This window comes from Triturus cristatus, chromosome 3_2, assembly GCF_964204655.1.
Source record: "Triturus cristatus chromosome 3_2, aTriCri1.1, whole genome shotgun sequence".
In the NCBI taxonomy this organism is placed as follows: Eukaryota; Metazoa; Chordata; class Amphibia; order Caudata; family Salamandridae; genus Triturus; species Triturus cristatus.
The window spans coordinates 176314100-176335025 of record NC_140584.1 but is presented as its reverse complement, the minus strand read 5'-3'; the positions used below and the strand labels follow the sequence as shown (position 1 = coordinate 176335025).

Here is a 20926-nt window from a genome sequence, read left to right as displayed (position 1 = left end):
TCCAAGCTGTGATCATTTTAACTGGATTATTTAAAAGACTACTTGGTGTAGTTCCAAAAATTGTAAAACTCTAGTACAATAACCAAATTAGTTTAACATCTGTCTGAGTTTAATTTTGAGTCTTGTTGGTTCTTTCATTAAAACTGTGCTATTTTCCAATGATTTAAATGCATTGTATGGAGAATCAGCAAGCTTTTACTGAATATCAAGTTCTGCTTCTTTTATTCTGTGTTTCCATAGCAAAACTTGGTTTGAATAATTCTAGCCTGACTTAACTTCTTTAAGAGGGTGGGTCTTCCTATTGCAATTCTTTATTTATACTGCGTGGTCTCAAGAGTGGTGTGCTGATTTCAAATTTGTCAGTTAGCTGTCACTTTACGGTCCTCATTGGACAGCTAACATGGTGTTTTGGTCACCCTAATTTGCAAGGATCCACTTGACTTTTTTGTGGCAATAACTGCCAGATGAGGATAATGCAAAGTATTTTCAAACAGAAATATACTGTTTTGGTCGCGTTGTTAATTTGGGGAATCAGTTATAGATCTGCATCAAGCATATAGACCCATGGTTATTACTTGTCAAATGTGGATAGACAGATTATTCAGCAGCTCAACTGGTCAGATTCTCAGTGGGTCAGACTCAGCGCCTACTATAAGGCTCTCTGTATAACAAAGGTTAAATTTCAGCATCAATTTGTTCAAGGACGTCCAGCACTCCATTGCTCTCAACAGTTGTTAAAAAATGTTCTTGAGTTTGTTGCTGATGGTTAAACTTTCAACAAATATTGAGTATCGTAAGCAAAGGTGTGAAAATGGACAATACATTAATTCGATCACTTCTAACAGTGGTAAGGTGAATGAATTGAATATGAGCATGGTTAACACAGGCCTACGCAGGATTATGAAATTCATTATTTTATGTAATGACTTGAAAGACAAAATTGCCTCACCCATTGTTATATGTGGCAGAAAATATTATAGTGGTGTTGAGGGTTGTTGTCATATCCCAATTTCTTGGAGCAATATATTATGACTTGCAGTTTCAAAGATGCAAATTTCAATCAACACAATTGAAGCTTCCATCACCACTTAAGCCATCCTTCTTCCTCCATTCATGCAAGATAGACACACTCTCCAGCTCTTTTCCTTTTGATGTCTCAATTGTGTAATAGTATTTAACCACATTCTATTAACTGTAAAACATCTATCTGTTCATGTATTTGGTAAGGTAGGAATGATTTGAAGTTGTAGGCATGTCATGATGTCAAAGTGATCAGTTTGAGGCTTTTTGAGCAGTGTCGGGAAAACAGCTCTCATAAGTGAGGTAGGAACTACACACGGAGCTCCAAGCTAACCCAAAAATGTAAATAGCCTACATTTTCATAGGTATGGGACAACATTAACAGAAATGTAAATACTGTAGTCCAACATATTTCCAGTGCAGGAATTATGCTTTCAATATTGTTCTCCTGACATAGGTTCACCACTTCTAAGTAGAAGCTGCACTGAAAAGTACACAGATTGTTTAACTAAGCCAAAGTCATTATTTTTTTTATTAATTGTCCTCATAAATCATTTGGGACCAGATGTTCATCTGTTTTTAGCACTTACAAATCGGAAATTGGCCCTTTTGCAGCTGCTAAAAAGGGTTGTTGCATGTACCAAACCTGTTGGTAACCTGTTACTGACTGGCAAAATAGGTTTTTACTAGTCACTATTAGGAAGGTGCGGGCCAAGGGCATCCCTTCCCAATAGCGAGTCGCAGACGGATGTAAGATTGCATTGCGATCGCAAATGCGGATGCCAAACAATCGCATTTACTACCAATTTCAAACTTGGGAGCCCTTCCCCTTTGATATTGGCAGGCAAAATGTTTATTAACAGCAGGAAGTGGTCCCCAACTTATTTGTAACCTACTCCCGCATTTCATGGAATAAGACGTTCTTAAAGGTGCAAAAATGATGTCTGGATGGTGCCTTCAATCTTTACCATCAGAAAACGAGATGGAAATTAAATTACCTGGAGAAGAGATTTATGAATATTTTATAGTATTTACCATGCTGAAACTGCAAGATTGGATGAATAGCAACTGGGCGTATAAAGAAGATTTTTGTCAACTAAGTCAAAAGTAAAAAGATTGAACATGAAACCTCATTAAAATAAGATCCTGGTGGGTCAAGCCTTTACTTCACTTCTTGATCAATTTAAAGAGAAAAGGATCTCTACCTGTTCATCCATGTGAACAACAAATTTCTTCCTCCCATGACCACCTTAAATATTTGGACAAATTTTTTCTCTTTCAGTCAAACAAAACTATTCTTTTTACATATTTAATTGGTGCTAACAATTGTTTATGGTAACACTTTATGGCTGGAATCTTTGCGAAAACCAAATGTCAATTCTAAATTTTTCAGAATTTATAGGAAGACATAGTCACCCTTAATCTGTCGAGGAGAGAGCGCAACATTCATGTTTCTCAGAAAATGCACTACTGCTATTTAAGTTTGGGACAGGATTAGGGCCCTCACATTTCAATTCACCCTACACTGCGTGTCTCCTTATTTTAGAGAGAGATGTGTGACATCACAGGCAAATTGAAAGCTTTTTAGGATATATATGGAACTTTATGTACATTTTTATTTTTGATACTTCACTTGTTTCTGAAACCTGGCACAGCAAAGAAGGATTGCACTCTCCACTTCACCTTTTTGCATCAGAGCACATCAAGGATCAATGAAGACTATTTAATATGTTATCCTGAAACCTTATCACTGTGTAGGTTAGAGTTGTAAAGGGATGATGAAATGGAGCTTGTCAAATTATCAGTGATTGCATATCCGTTGAATGAGACTGAAATCATTTTTCCTCGCTTTTTCATCCAGTGTGGTTTTCATTGTATTGCAATTATTGCTATTGTGGAATACTGGCTTCTGGCTATCAATACCCGAAATTGGGCATACGTGAATAGTGTAAAAAACATGTCTTCAGTATTTTATTTTGCTACTAGAAACAGTAGGATCAAAACAATCTGGATATGCGTCAAAATGGCAGTATTGTAGTATACCCTGCAAGAAACTGCGATTGATATTAAAAGCAGGTATGCACAAGCCAGAATCGGGACAATTGCTTTACTAAATCACAAGCGAGGATGGTAGCTCCAATAGTAGGTAGACTGGATTTTCCCCTATTTGAGAATACAAGTCCAGGTCCAATTAGGGACATCACAGAAATGCTGTTGGGATACATGGGAAGGCCATTTTTATGGAAGAAGAAGCCTCACACACAGTTTGTGTCATGTGAGAAGGAATTTTGAGGAAAATTGCTCAAACCGTCTCTCTAAGCCAACATTTTCTGCCCTAATCTTGAATGGTAGGGTTGTACAAGTGGTTGGGAGTAGGCGCCCACGTAGGTTGATCCAAATGATGAGCCTCTTGATGAATGTGTGACTAAAGAGGACATCGTCCCCTCCCGGACCAGGAAGCCGGTATCCCGTAAATTGTGGTTAATATATCTATATTAATGTACGATTCGCCGGCGTCTCCTGTTTTTGACATAGTGTATCTTTGTGAATTAGGTCCTGTGTAAATTTAGGGATCCTTAGGACTGAAGAATGCCCCAGACCTGGTTAGGCTAAACATTAGGGCAGAAAATGCTGGCTTAGAGAGGCGGTTTAAGCCATTGTCCTCAAAATACTATGCCACTTTTGTTTTTAGACATGCCTTACGTCCCCATTATTGAAGATGTTATACTAGGGAACTGCAAGGTATTTTTAGATTATCTGATTCCTGCCCTTGTCCCGTAGATGTTTATCTAAAAAGTTCTTTCAAATGCATCAAGAGGTTGAGCCGGCCCTGGTGGCAGTGACCTCCCAGGGTGGGGAAAGGCCGCCGATGATGAAGCATGACACAAACTGTGTGTCAGGCTTCCTCTTCCATAATAATGATCTTCTCACATATCCCAATGGTGTTTCTTTGACTTCCCTAAGCTGCATTACCAAATAGGGAAACATCCAGTTTACCCACTGTTGGAGCTACAGTACTTGCATGTGATTTCGTATATTGATTCGGGAGGACCTACTGTGGCCTCAACTCCACTTTGACATGATTTAATTCCTTGGTCAGTGAAGTTACATTATCATAATTGTTTTGAAATGTCAATCCTTTGTTTTTGGATGTATCTTTCAAAGTCCCGGAGGACAAGACAGGTTTTTGTTCACCGGACTTGATTTAAACATATCAGACTTTTGCTATATTAAATTTCTTGAATGTCTTGATATTCAAGACTGACTTAACACATTGTGGTCTTCTAGACTCTGGTATTAGTGCAAACAAATGTGTAACACGTTTTTTTAAACCTGTGCACAAATTGAGTGTGCTCTCAGTTTAATCACAAATTAGAAAAAAGGCAAACATAATGCACTTGGAACACCCAGATTTTGTGTGCATTGTGAGATGAGGCGCAAAAACTAAGAGTCAAATGGCCCAAATTAAATTTTTCATCAGTATGTTGTTTCACCTTATATTTATATACTGTGTGTCTAAATGGCCACCCATTTTTGTATTTAGGAACATAAATTGATCTGTTCATTTATTGTACTGAATCATGCATTTTAAATGCCTTTGGCATACGTTATTTTGAATAGCTACACTCAAGGGTACAAAATTGCAAAATACTGATGTCCTTAGACACCTGGGGATCCAGTTCTCCTCCGATATAGATTGGAACTGCCATGAAGTAATCAGTGCCTCAAACATGTCTAGGAATAGGAAAGTCTGGGTAGGTTTGCCTCTACGTTAGGCATCAAACCTATTGTGGAGATATTAAAACTGTATAATAGTAAAAGCATCACTGCAGCGACTTACGGCACAGGGATCTTGAGAATGGGGGAAAATAGCCCCCTGCAAAAACAAGAAAATAAGTTCCTCAAAAGCCTGTTGGTGGTACCACCCTCAACCACAGAATCCATTGTCCACTATGAACTGGGCATTGATAATCTCTCCGACACCGTAGAAAGTAAACCAGTACAATTATGGCGCTCTATCTGATTGAAATCAGGGACCCAGTTTACTAGAGATATCATTAATGACTGCATGGGTCTAGACAAGGCAAATACAATCTAATGGCTACACTTTATAAAAGAATCCCTACGGGACTTAGGGCAGGAAGGAGGGGATCTTTGGGCATTTCCAGTGGACATTGCCATTTATTGCAAAAGAGACCTAAAGGAGCTAGTATTTAAAGCCTGCAAAGAGAAGAGGCCCCAATCAGATAAGAATAAGGTCTCAGTGGATTGATATGTGGGCCCAAATGAGGAGGCTAGATTTTAGCTGTTCCTCACTTTAATTAATGGCACCCATCATAGGAATCTGTTAACATGCATGCACCTCCTTATCTTCCACCCCAAAATAGCTTTCCAAGGAAAGCAAGATGGGGTACTATCATGCAGAAATGCCACTGTGATAATCGGTCTGCCCAGTCCACCCAACACATCATTTTATGAAGGTTTTATTCAGCTCCTAGGAAGTTTTATCTTAGACCTCTCTTTTTAGCAGAAATAATAATGTATTACCCACAGGCCTTTAAGCCTTTAAGTACTTACATGACTGTAGTGATGAGAATATTTGTTTCAGAGTTGCTGTTTCTTTCTTCTTCTAACCATCTGAGAGACACTATTATTGACCTGGGAAATATAATGGATTAGCCTAGATGAAATAGTCCATAACCTTGGATATATATCAAGCTTGTGATCATGGCTGAGAACGCAGCCGGACTGGGTACGAAAACCAGCCCTCGCAACAAAGCTCAATCAACCCCCTGGGGGAGGGATGCAGGCGTGCTACTGAGAATCTCCGGCTCTCCTTTGCTCCACTGCTGCTATTGTTACAGGGGGCCGATATTGCAGCACTGCTGCAGAGACGGCCCTCACTAACAAAAACGGCCCCCATAGGCCAAAAAATGCCCCCCATCCTTCCAGCCCGCCGGAAAAATGCCCGGTGCCCGCTACGGCCAGTCTGGCCCTGGCTGAGAAACGAGCTCAGATATAATTTTATTGGTTTTTATACTTTTCAGTGTTTTAATTATGTGTTTTAATAATATGAAATTGCACACTTCAATGAATTGTATGTAATATTCTGATGCATTTATGGCTCATTTTTACGAATCGAATAAAGCTTAAGAATAGAATTGAATTGAATAGCTAGGCTACAGTGATTCTAGCACCTCTTAAATCTTGGTAAATAAGAGTATCGTTAAATGAATATCCAAACTTTTGAACAAATATGAAATGTTATTAATATTTGGCAACGCTAGCAATACATTTAACAAGTGTGATTACGAGAAGGAAGCTGTGGCACGTTTCATTAAGAAAACAAAATGCCAGGCTATGCAATATTTAAACAGTAACCTTAAGTTGCCTCCGTTATTAAACTTTAAAACAGTCTCGTCAATTATTACTCACTGAGCTTCATGAATTATAGAGCTTATTTGCTGTTGTCGCATGTATTCTGTTGCCACAGTTAATGAATGCAGAACGTCTTAAGGCAGTGACTAAATGCTGTTCAGGCGCCTTGTTAATAAGTACTTTCCCTTCATTTTATTGACAAACATTTGTAAACAACCCACATGTCTCCTGGTTTGGTCGACAGCTTTTGGAAACTCCAAGAAAAATAGTTTATCAGTGAATCATTTGTCAACTAGTATTGCCGCGCGAGCCTGCTCCATTACCATGATTCATCACTGCTTTGGAAGTCTCGATCCATAAAGCAGTCTTGTCTGTGAACACGGAAGTGCAGGAGTCATTCCGAGTAAACAGTTTAAACTCCCGGATTCAAAAGGACTCTGCTTCATAGGACTTACAATCCGTAGCCTGTAGGATGTGTTTATGAGAGTCAACCAGTTCCCTCTGTACCATTCAAGAGTGCATTTGAGAGGCAGGGAGGTCGAACAGTAGCCTTTAACAGGAGCCTATGAGGGTCAAAATGCTCCATCCATACCTTTAAAGTGTGTGGATGTGGGTCAGAGAGCTCCATCTATAGCCTTTATGGGTGTATATGAGGGTTATAAAGAGCGATACATACGATTTAATGGTGTGTATGGGGGTCAAAGCCAGCTAACAATACCAGAATGCAATGCAGATTGAATTAATTTATTAACATTAAATGGATGAATATCTCACTTATCTGTCCTGTAGGGCTGCAAACTGTACAGTGGGAAATAAACGTATGCTCTATCTCACAGCAGGGAAGTACATTCACAAACACTGTTATGGAACAGGATAACATTGCCTCCCTGAACTTTGGTGATATTTCATTCCTTTCAAGAGGGCCTGCATGCCTCCGCCTTTATCTCCAGAAATCATAATTGGTCCAAGGTAACTGAGTTGATTTCACTGGTTCTCTGATGGTATCCTTTGATATGATTTGGTCATGGATGAAGGTAGTTATTTCACTTCCTCCCCACAGCACTCAGTGAATCAGTTTGGCTCTGTTTGTCCAATGGGGGCTACAGAATGAAAGGTGATGGTCATACATGCTGAGTCCTGCAGAACACATGGAACAAGTCTATACCACAGCAGCAACATACAGGAGCCATAACAGTCTGCTAAATCTGGAGAAGGAGTTAATGCATTTGCAATCATTGCTTAGATGGGATAGAGAAAACACCTGTGGTGTTGGAGAGTCAGTGAGCATTAATAGTTGACTATAGAATAACACCAGATCCAAAACAAAACATCAATGCCATTCACAAATCCATATACCATATAGGGGGGCACATGAACCACTTTCAATCATTTTCCTAAAATGTCTTTCTGAGTCATTTAATGTGCCAAAAGAAACCATGTGAAAACAGCAACGAGAGGCTCAATAATTCATAAAGGTATATGAATAATGATTAAGCCAATTGTTATACAGTATAATTGCAGAGGTAAATTAAATCTGGTCCAATAAATGCTGTTTCCTAGAAGGGTAAACCCAAGTGGTGTCACTGTGCCCTGGGTATAGAACAGTACATTGGAACAGTGGTCCCAGTAAACAGATTAATACAAACAAAAAGAACAACTAAATTACATATAATTAGAAAAATAAATTAACCGTAGTATTTTTCATGTCCAGTGTTGTTTAATCACACTGAACGCACAGTATTTCACAACATTTGAGCACAGTTTAAAGCAGTGCCCCAGGAGAAAAAAGGGGAGGGAAAAGAGGTGAGGGTATTGTGAGAGAAGTGAGGTTGAGGGAGTGAGTAAAACAATGTGCGATTCACAATATCAGGTATTTATAAAGAAAATGGGCTCATATCTAAAGCCCAATTAATCACAAGATATCCAAATGTTAGATAGCCATAGTTTAAAACAGAATCACAGTGATAAATCGCTGTTGGACAAACTGGCTAGTGTGATGGATGTCGACGTTTCGTCCCCTTGAGAGTAGTAGTCCCTTATGTCGGGGTCTTCCTCAGGACAGGAGTGTTGGAGGGGAGGGTGGGGGCTGGTTACCATGAGCAGCCCATGCATGGGACTCAGGAGAAGAGTGTGGGCGCCTAGGCTCCAGACTTGCGAGCGAGAGCATTTACTTGGGATGATGCTGCTGAATCATGTGTGAGTGAAAAGAGGCCATTCCAGGCTAATCAGTTGTACCTTGAATTATATTCACTTCTCATGTAATCACTGCTGCGGGCATGAAAGCTCCGTATGGAATCCTCTCGCTTGCTCCAGAAACGTCTCGGTCCAGCACAACTGATTAACCCGGAATGGCCTCTTTTCGCATTAAGACACATAGTGCTACAGTGTAACGTGCGCAATAATGCAGGCCCCTAACCCCCAGCAGAGTACTAATTCTTTCAAGTAGTACCCCAATTAGACTGTCACTCTCTATTCAGTCCTGCTATTATCCTGACAGAACCATGTCCTTATTTACTGTCTGTGCCAACACACAAGTACTTAAAAACTCACTCTTCTGTCAACTCATAGCACTCTCAGTATCTAGTCAGTGTCCATACACCTTTTTGAATGTCTTAGGCATTAAGACACATGGTGCTACAGTGAAATGTGTGCAATGTATGCCGGCCTGTAATAACCAGCAGACTACTGATTCACACTTGCAATAAGCCAGGTAGTGTTCATGCAGTGCTTCAATCAGCCTATCACTCTCTGTCTACTCCTGCAATCATCCTGACAGAAGCATGTCATTATCTAATTTCTGTGTCAACAAAGATGCACTTAAAAAGTCCCACTTCTGTCAACTACCACCACTTTCACTGTCTAGTCACTGTCCATACACCGGTAGAATGTCTCAGGCATTAAGACACATAGTAGTACAGTGAAATGTGTACAATGTATGTAGGCCTGTAACCCCCAGCATACTATTGATTCACCCTTGCAATAAGCTCAGTAGTATTTATTCAGTGCCCCAATCAGCCTATCAGTCTCTGTCCACTCCTACAATTATCCTCACAGAAGTATGTCCTTATGTAATTGCTGTGACAACACACAAGCACTTAAAAACTCACCCTCCTGAGATCTACCAGCACTCTCACTATCTAGTTACTGTCCATACACCTGTAGAAAGCCTCAGGCATTAAGACAAATACTGCTACATTGAAATGTGTGCAATGTATGCAGGTCCGTAACCCCCAGCAGAGTACTGATTCACCCTTGCTATAAACCAGGTAGTATTCTTGTAGTGCTTCAATCATGCTATAAGTCTCTGTCCACTCTTGTAATTAACCTGACAGAAGCATGTCCTTATCTAATCGCTGTTTTAACACACAAGCACTTAAAAAGTCACCTTCCTGTTAACTACCAGCACTCTAACTATCTAGTCAGTGTCTATACACCTGTAGAATGACTCAGGCATTAAGACACATAGTGGTACAGTGAAATGTGTGCAATGTATGCAGGCCCCTAACCCCTAGCAGAGTGCTGAATCACCCTTGCAATAAGCTAGGTAGTATTCATGCAGTGCCCAATCAGACTGTCATTCTCTGTCCACTCCTGGAGTCATCCTGACAGAAGCATGTCCTTATCGATTCTCTGTGCCAACACATACACACTTATAAACTCTCCCTGCAGTCAACTACCTACAGTGTAAATATCCAGTCAGTATCCATGCACTTGTATAGTGACTCAGGCATTAAGATAAGCAGTGCTACAGTGAAACATACACAATCTATGTAGGCCTGTAATCACTAGCAGACTACTAAATCACCCTTGCAATAAGACAGGTAGTGTTCATGTAGTACCCCAATCAGCCTGTCATTCTCTGTCTACTCCTGCAATCATCTTAAAAGAACTATGTATTTAAGTAATCACTGTACCAAAACATAGGGATTTATAAATTCAGCATTCTCTTTTGTTGCAGTACTCTAATCATTCAGTCAGTATTTATGTACTTATGCAATGACCCTGGTAGTAATACATCAATATTACAAACACCTATCCAGTATTCATGCAGTCCTGTAAACACATAAACACTACTTATTGTGTCCTTCATTTTTCAAACTACTACCTCTGTATTGCAGAAAATGGGTTGTGAATTCTAAACAAAGCATATAAATATTTTTTATGTAAAAGATATTTGTTTAATAATACAATAAATTATTTTATAGATTTATTTTAATAATATATATTTTTTTCAAAACAGATAGTGTTCAACATCATTACAAAAAATGTCACCATGACTAAAAAAACAGAAAGAAGGAAACAACAAAAAAAGAGTATTATTTTAAGAAAAACAACAGCAATATTTAGATGAAGAACAACATGTGGAAAAAAAAAGAAATCTTGCTGTAAGAGAACGAAATAATTTATTAAAAGACTTTCACAGCCTAGAAACAGTGTGCACAATGTGGAAAGTAGAAACAATGCCTCAAGAAGAAAGAACAATAATAAGAAAAAAGGAGAAATTAATGGAAAATTACGTTGTCAAGAAAACATATATGGTAAAAGGAGAAAGAATCAATTTACTGAAAAAGAATGTTTTATAATAGAGTTATCTTTAATTTGTTGAAAGAAGTGAGGAAATATAAAAAAAGATCAGCATTTTATAAAAAGAAAAAACAGATTGAAACTATTGTTGAAAAGGCTTTTGAACTGAAAAGGAAATTGTTCAATTTAGTATTAAATAGAATTCCATCATTAGATAAGCCAATATATTTTATGAAGGCCAAAAGTAAAAGGAAGAGATTAAATAACAGAAGTAACTTATGTTATGTTTTTTTGGGTGAATGGAAAAACAGTTCAAGTTCAGAGCCATTTTTTAATGAAGGGAGTTATTTTCAAACCAATAGATTGTTGCATGCAGTTGATACCAGTGGTCGTGCTTATAAGGTGAAAAACGGTTATCCAATTGAAAAAGAAAAAAATGGTTCCTAGAAATGTAGAGGAACTGGTAACTGATGAAGTTCTACGGAGACGTACTAAAGCCCCAGTGTATACTTGGGATTGTAGCAGCATATGCAGTATACGTCAGGAATCTATTGATATTTTTCGGAATTATTTACGCGTTTATAGTAAAAAAAAGTCTTAAACAAAAGATTAAGATGTTGCAAGGTCTAGATCCGAGTGAGAAAAAATACTGGTTTACAAGGTCATTCTCTGGCTTGTCTTTCTAGAAAAGTATGTCAAAGTGTTTTTCATCATTTTAGAATGTTAGCAGGGCATCATTCTCAAATGCGGAAGTTAGTCAGAAGATTGTATTAAGCAAAAAGTCCAGCAATATTTTTAAATGAATTAAACAGCACACTTGTGCATGGGTCAGTATCAGATGTAAAAAAAGTTTCTGATGAAATAGAGTTTTGTTACTTTGGTCCTGAAGAACAGAGTAGACAAAGTGAGACATTGATAGAAGTAGGCTTTGAAGAAAACGTGGAGAAGATTACTACAGAGAAATTTGAAGAAGAATTTTCAAACTTTAAGGTAATTTCGTGTGAAAGGCCAAATTATACATGTATTTGTTGTCGACGAACTCACTATAAGAATCAAATTAGGACTGTTGATCTGTATTTAAAATGTGAAAAAGAAAATAACGATAAATGGAAGGAATTTGCAACTTATTTGTTGGTAGAGGATTGCTTTGATTTGGGTACTAATCAACGTATATGTAAATATTGTTATAACAAATTAGAGGATAATAAAATGCCAGGAAGAGCTGTCCATAATGATCTGGAGTTGGTACCTATTCCTCAAGAACTGATGGATTTAAACACACATGAGTGTATTCTAATTCAATCTGTGCACCCGTTTCCGGCTATTGTTCGTATGGAGCCTAAAACAGGTAAATTGCCTCGCACATATTTACTGAGAGGATTAAAAGGAAGAATTGTATATTTACCTCTAGATTTAAAGAAAAATATTGAAACTACTGGTGTAGAGAAAGAAGAAAGTGAATCATGAATAATTTTAGTGCATGGTGTTCCTACTAAGAGTAAGAAAATCTGGCAGGAATTAGTGGATCTCAGGAAAGTGCAAAAGGCAACATTGTATCTTATAAAAAACAATGATTTGTACAAGAATGTGTATGTTGAAGAAGAAGAAATACTTTTAGGAGATGATAGCAAAATGTCAAGTGGTCAGATTGAGAAAGTAGACATGTCGAAAACTAAAGAAATGTATGAACATTATAGTGTACATCCTTTACATTCTAAAGAAGTGTTGGGGGATACTATCGAATATTCCAAATGAAGAAAGCGAAGGGGAATCCCTTAAGTGTTTGGGAAAAGACTTTGGAAGCTCGTTGTTTTCCCCAGCTGTTCCCAACTGGAAAAGGTGGACGATATGACGAACAATCAATACAGATTCCTGCATCAGAATATCGGACAACAAGATTGTATGCAGAAGATCCTAGATTTCGACAATGTATCCCATATATATTTCATCTTTTGTTTGAGAGTGACTTGTCTGGACTTTCATATGCAGTCAACCATATATTAAAAACAGGTGTACATATTTGAAATGTTTCTGCAAAGGAATTTGTGGAAAAAGTACATCAGAGAGATGATCATTTGGAATCTCAACTGATCAATTTGATGGCATGTCAGCGTGGTACTAACGACTATTGGTATCGTCGTCATGGAGAACTTAAATGCGTGTTAAGGAATCTGGGGGCATATCAGCAACAACCGGTGATAATTATCGCTAAGCGCACGTAGCTCTAGGATACTTATCGTCAGCTAGCGTGGATTTTTATCGCTGAGATAGCGTGCTATTAGCAACGCTTATCTCAAAAGCGATAAAAATCCTAACGCTAACGGCCAAACGTGAGATTATCGCTGGAAACCCAGTGATAATCCCATGAAGTTTGGCGATAGCTTGCTGATAGGGTCTCACATACTTCGCCATTATATCCACCTTACATAGGATATCATGGCTAAGTCAGTTTCAAAGCAGGCATAAGGAAATTAGCAATAACAGAGGTTATCGCTACTTTTCTTGCCGCTATGCTGCTTTGCGTGAGGCTTGATAATAGGAGAAATGTCACTTAGCAACATTTCTCCCGTTATCCTGGGAGGAATGCCCACTTTGCATCTCATTAGAGATGCAAAGATGGGCGTTAGGAATTCAGGTGCTAAGGCAAGGTTACACGCGATAGTGTAACCTTGCTGATATAGCGATAAAATTATCGCCGCTTTTCGGTCGAAAACAGACGCAAAAGCGGCGATAATTTTATATCGCCGCCTTGTAGATATGCCCCTTAGGAACTCCAATGTGGTTTCTTACCCTAAGCTGTGCTGAATACGCATGGGATGATTTACTTCAATTTCTTCGAGAAGCAAATGCAAACATTCAAAACACTGAATTCAAAACTCCGGGATCCTGTTAATGTATGAGGATATTTCAATCAAAAGTTTGAAGCTATGATGTCTTTTATCTGCAACAAAAAGAATCCTCCTCTTGGAGAAGTTATTGATTTTTTGGGGAGAAAGGAGTATCAAGCAAGAGATGCTCCTCATATGCTTCTATGGATCAAGGATGCACCCAAATGTGGAACTGATTCGGATGACACTGTTTTATCTTTTCTTGAAGATTATGTTACATGTGCTATACCTAAAAGAACAGATGAAAACACCTTAAGGCAACAAGTGTTACGATTCCAAAGTCATCGATGTGGGAAATACTGTTGACGGAAATACAAGTCGAAGGAAAAGTTTTATACCAAACGTTGTTTTGGATTTCCACGTCCAGTAATATCCAAAGGAAGAGTGAACTGTTTCATGTCAGCAGTGAGACATACCATCACTAGAAAATCTCACAAAAATATGTACAATTTGAGAAGAAGTGAAGAATCGATGTATATAAATGATTATAATCCAGTTATTCTGTCAATGTGGAATGCTAATATGGATATCCAGCATGTTGCGGATAATTCCATTGCTGTGGCTTGGTATGTAACATTATACATAACAAAATCAGAAAAGACGGAGTTGAAAGAAATGTGGGAAGAAATTTCCCACGAGAAGACTTCACTATGAAATTGTACAGCTTTAGTTTGAAGATGCTGTTACATCAAGAAATTGGATCATACGAATGTTCGGATCGGTTATCGTCTGCAAGTTTATATTCAACGTCAGGAGGAATTATGTGGGTTAGTCTAGGTCTTGCTGCAACTCGAAATTGGATACTTAAACCTATTCAGGAAATTGAATATATAGCATTAAATGAACCGGAAAACACAGATATAGTCAAAACAAACATGTTGGATACATACTATCCAAATAGAAGTCCTCATCGTGAGAACATATATCTCTATGAAGTACTGCAATATTACAGTTTTTAGAGAAATACTACAGAGAATATAAATGAAGGAAAATATGCAGTGATTGGTTCAGAAGGCTGTTTGGTGAAACATACTAAAGCAAATTTGATTAATCATAGGAAACTGACCTGTGATACTCCTGATAAAAGAGAATTTTACTATTTGGCACTATTACAACTCTTCAAACCTTGGCGTACAGAACTGGAATTACTTAGAGATTTTAAGTGCTATGAAGATTCTTTCAATGCATGTAAAGATAACATTGAATGCACAGTTTTTGCAAATTATCTCAAAATGTTGAATGAAGAAATTGATCAAGAAGCTACTATTGCAGCTGAGATTGCTAGAGACAGTTCTCAAGATAGTCAAACTTCAGCTCCACTGAGTCAGGATCCTCTAGGACAACCAATTCTTGAAAATGAAGCAGCCATCGCCACGAGTGAAGTGGATACAGCAATGCATCAAGCTCAAGAAGATATGATGGACTTGGGAATCTTGGAAAAATAACTAAATGTTGAACAGAAAGAAATATACCAGCAAGTGAAAGAACAGATCGACCATGGTTTTCTTCATGAAAAGAAAGAATGTACATGTGCATCATTTTAACCTATCCGAATGTATGTCAGTGGTCAAGCTGGTAGAGGAAAAAGTTTCTTAATTAAAGTTTTGACCAGTTATCTACAGAAAACAACAGACTCAGATTTGTCTTGTGTTGTAACTGCTCCAACTGGGTTGGCAGCACACAACATTAAAGGAATTACATTGCATTGTTTACTTATGCTACCTGTAGAGCATGAAAATGAATTGGAATATCACAAGCTATCTGGGGAAGCTTGTTATAAAGTTTCAAGAGTATTAAAGAAAGAAAATGAAACTTCTAATTATTGATGAGGTGAGCATGGTCTCAAATTTAATGCTTGCCTTTGTGCATTTAAGAATGCAGCAAATTTTAAAAACAGAATATGATGTGTTATTTGGAGGAAAACATGTCATAGTTTTTGGTGATCTACTTCAATTCACTCCTGTAAAAGGACAACCAGTATTTAAAACACTTCAGCATGAAGACACCATAAAGTCTTTGGGAAGCATTGGAAACGTTAATATTTGGTCATATTTTGAATACAAAGAACTTACTAAAAATATGAGACAGGCAAATGATATAGATTATGGAACTATTCTTCAAGATATAAGAATTGGTGTATTGACAGAACATGGCAAACAAGCTTTGGAAAGTCGGCTACTTACTACCTTGTTTGCAAATGAAAATATAGTTCCTGAAAAAATATTCAAGAAAATTGCAGCAAAAAAATCTTTAATCTGCCTAATGCCGACACTACGAGAGTGTTCTACATTCAATGAAGAACTTTTAAAGCTTAAAACGAACAAATAATAAAAATGGAAGCCATTGACAAAATACAGAATGAAGGAGTTACTATTATTTTAACAGAAAAATTACTAACAAAATTGGATTATTTAGAAAAATCTATATCTAAAACAGCTGGTTTAGAAATGTTTTTATATGTATGTGTAAATTGGCGGGTCATTTTACGGCGTAATTTGAATGTGGAAAAAGGTTTAGTAAATGGAGCAATGGGAAAAGAGGTTGAATTTGTCAATTATCAAAAAAGAGATGGGATTGAATCTTTAAAAATCAAATTTGATCAGATTGAAGAAGTAAAGCAAATTGGTCGTTGTTCTGCTCGTTTTTTGCTAGTTAAAGATTTGTATGTTCGTAGGAAACAGTTTCCTCTTTCCTTGGCATATGCAGTGACTATTCATAAGTCTCAAGGTTTAAGTGTAGAAAGTGCTTTGGTAAACGTTGTGAGTACCGTATTTAAAGAGGGAATGGCATATGTTGCTTTGTCACAAGTCAAAACTTTATCTGGATTGTATTTGATTGATTTTGATGGGAGAAAGATTAGTGCAGATTCAAATTGTGTAAGAGAGTATAATCGGTTAAGAAGACTATATGCTCCCAATTTAGGTGAATATCCTGTATATGAAAATCTTGTAGTTTGTCGAAAATGTTGGATATCAATTCAAAAATAGTTCAGGTATCAACTGGTATGCAAATGTAGTGGTAAATGTTGTATTTTCTTTAGAATATCTGCAACAAAACGGTTTTGTTCTTTGTTGCATTCTATATTTGAAAAATTGAAAACTGATAAAAGTAAAACCCAAAGTGTTTCTGATATTCTGAATCTTCTGGCTATATGTAGTGGTTCTACACAATTTTCACAGAATGTCCAACAAGATGCTCAGGAATTTCGAATGTATATGCTTGCAGTATTGGAAGATGAAGGAATAGAAATTGAAAATCTATTTGGACTTCGTTATAAATGGGAACATCAATGTGAAAATTGTATATTTACTTCTACCACTAACATACACACTGAGAGATTCATCTATTTAACAATTCCGGACTGTAAAGCAGTATCTTACAACAAATTAGTTAAAGCAGCAAATCAAAACATGGAGTGTAGCCAATGCAAATCAGAAATGTTATCAACATTATTTATAGAAATATTTGGAAAATATATAATTTTAATGATACAACTTTGTACAGCTGTTGGAAGAAAATTGGAAACTGTAATTGAAAATTGTGTAGCAAGTCAACTATCAATATCAGGAAGAACTTTTGTAGCAGTAACAATTATTTCCACAATGGACCTTCAACAACATATGGACATTACACAGTCTATTTAAAATGCAATAAAGGATGGACATATTGTAATGATGCTCATTTGGTTTTTAAATATCGTTTGCCTAAGGAATTACCAAATTCATGCCTAATATTTTTAAAGACAAAGTTCTAACAACATAATTCAGCCTATTGGGAATATGTTAATATGTATTATTACCAATACTTTTGACAATTTCAGTATGAAGGATTTTAGTACTATCATTTGGCCTACAGGAAAGATATTAATAAAAATTATGCAGTTTTTTAGAGATATTCTGTCAGCAAATATTTTAAATGACATCATTTGGAGTATATGCAAATTATAAAGAATTGTTGATTGAGTTATTGTTTATCTTCTTTGATATTATATTGAGAAAATTCTGTTAGAAAGAAGCATTTTATATAAACGAGAGTTGCATTATATACTATGTTATTCAGGATGTTATTTATATGCAATGTGGAGAGATAGTTGACTATGTTTAAAATATTTTTGACACAGATTTGTTTTTTTTTAAACAATCTTATTGATTGTTGTTTTTTTTGCCCGCTGTTATGTGATGAGTAACATTGAAATCACTATTAATAGTGAAATTAAATATATTCTGAGAACAGCAAAAAAGGCAAACTAAATAATTTATATAATGGTAAAATTATGTTGTGTTGTTAAAATTATAAGATTATATATTATAACATTATTTTTCTTCTCTTTTACAGATCCTAATTCTAAATACGCAAAATGACTCTGTTATTAACATACAAAGTGGTCTAGTCAAATGTGCACAATCTATGCAGGCCTCTAACCCCCAGCAGAGTACTGATTCACCCTTGCTATAAGACAGGTAGTATTCATGCAGTGCCCCAAATAGATTGTCAGTCTCTGTCCACTCCTGCAATCATACTGTCAGAAGGATGTCCTTATCTAATCTCTGTGCCAACACAGAAGCACTTAAAAAGTTTCCCTGCAGTCAACTACCAGCAGTGTAACTATCCAGACACTATGCATGCATTTGTAGAAAGACTCAGGTATTAAGACACACAGTGCTACAATCAATTGTGCACTATCTATGCAGGCCTCTAACCCCCAGCAGAGTACTGATTCACCCTTGCTATAAGCCAGTTAGTATTCATGCAGTGCCCCAATTAGATTGTCAGTCTCTGTCTACTCCTGAAATCATACTTTCAGAAGGATGTCCTTATCTAACCTCTGTGCCAACACAGAAGCACTTATAAACTGTCCCTGTAGTCGACTACCAGCAGTGTAAGTATCCAGCCACTATGCATGCATTTGTAGAATCACTCAGGTATTAAGACACGCAGTGCTACAATCAAATGTGCACAATCTATGCATGCCTCGAACCCCCAGCAGAGTACTTATTCATCCTTGCTATAAGCCAGGTAGCATTCATGCAGTGCCCCAATTAGATTGTTAGTCTCTGTCCAGTCCTGCAATCATACTGTCAGAAGGATGTTCTTATCTAATCTTTGTGCCAACAAAGATGCACTTATAAATTCTCTCTGCAGTCAACTACCGGCAGTGTAGGTATCCAGCCAGTATGCATGCATTTGTAGAATGACTCAGGTATTAAGACACGCAGTGCTACAATCAAAGGTGTACAACCTATGCAGGCCTCTAACCCCCAGCGGAGTACTGATTCACCCTTGCTATAACCCAGGTAGTATTCTTGCAGTGCCCCAATTAGATTGACAGTCTCTGTCTACTCCTGCAATCATACTGTCAGAAGGATGTCCTTATCTAATCTCTGTGCCAACACAGAAGCACTTATAAAGTCTCCCTGCAGTCAACTACCAACATTGTTAGGATCCAGACACTATGCATGCCTGTAGTAGCACTTGGCAGCTGTTTGTGAGCCAGTGCATGAAGAAGAACAGAGTTGCGACATATTTATGTAAATATGTCACATCCCTGTGCTTCAGTAGTGCAGCAACGCGGTGCAGCTAAAAAGCTTGCACTGTAACGCTGCAGTACTTCCTCATAAATCTTCACTTTTAAATTCACCATACACTACTAATACATTCTTTCAGTCATTCATACTCTACACATTTATTCAACCAAACTTTCTCACATTATCATACAAATATAGTTCTTTCTTTAACCAGAGAAGTTAGTTCGGATACTTTTTATTTTTCTGAACGATTTTATATTTTTGGGGGTGTTTTTTAATTTTTTTTTTTAAAAACAGGAAACTTCAGGAATTATTTTGCATTCCAAAAAAACAGAGCAAACAAAAACCTAGCAACGATGGTTCCATTGCGCAGCACGAACTTCTTCTACAGACTGCTCCCCAAAACAAATTAGTTTTTTGCTCTTCACGCAGTGCTGCTCATGGAAAGCAAACTCAGGGCGTATGTCTGGTGCAGATGTAGAAGTTGATGTCCCAGAAGTACTTGGAAATGCAGCTGGAGGGTTCCTTTCTGCTCGTCGATACTCCTCCCGAGCCAGATTCACCGGATGAATGGTCTTCATATGTTTATACATCGAAGCAGTATCGCAGGAATACTTCTTTTCACTACTGCCTCTAGATAGTACTCTCTCACAAATCCGGCAGGTGACCTTTGTGGCATTCACCTTCTTCTGCCCTGGTGGAAAGGTAAAAAATGTCCACACCACTGATTCTGGCCTTTTTGGACGTGAAGGCTCCGGTAAAAATTCTTCTTCTAAAGAATGTTCTTCCTCCTCTTGCTGCTGTCCTGAAGCCATGATCTTCTTTTTTTTTAAAACACCCCAAAAAATGGTGAAAAAAGGGTTCTTCAAAGCACAGAGATCACTCTCCAAAGATGCTCAAAGAAGAATGATTGAAATGGGTGGGGTCCTTCAATAGTTGTAATGGAAAATGTTATGAACCAATCAAATATTTTTTTTTAGGTCACATGGGATCCGCGCACCCAGCGCTTACGAAGCACGCACCCGACGTGACATTGCGAAAATATATTTAAAAGTAATATAACTTTATTACAAATAGAAATATATTATTTTTATGAATACCTTAGATAATCTCTAGCCCTAATATGTATATTAAAGACACATACATATCATTTTAGAACATAAAAAATTTCACGGGAGTCGGGCACCCAGCGCACCCCACATATGATGTCATGCGGGGCCCGCCACCACGCAAGCATTGCGTACCTTAATTGCCATGTGTCGCGAATTAGCGGGAGCCGGAGTTGCGCATCAGTCACAAACCTATTGCGCACAACACGTAATATTATACCTATATCACATAACTAGAAAACACGCACCCGTTGCACACCATACGTGGATCCTTCACAACTTTTCCAATATGGCGGCTGTAATACGCTCACCCATCACGTTAGGTACGCTTAGGATGCGCGACTCCAAAAAAAAGAAAATAATATAAATATATTAAAATAAAATAAAAATTTATAATTACAGTATATATTTCAGTATTTTTTTTAAACATTTTTTTAAACAATTTTCAGATAAGTATATAATATTGTTCAATAAATAATAT

The 20926-nt window shown here is 37.4% G+C and overlaps 1 protein-coding gene across 1 annotated transcript in view; it reads right to left on the bottom strand.

Moving 5' to 3' along the window:
- The window catches only part of DPP10 (dipeptidyl peptidase like 10), a 1675128-nt gene that overhangs the window by 832731 nt on the left and 821471 nt on the right, over positions 1-20926 (bottom strand). The gene's annotated exons all lie outside the window — the stretch shown is intronic.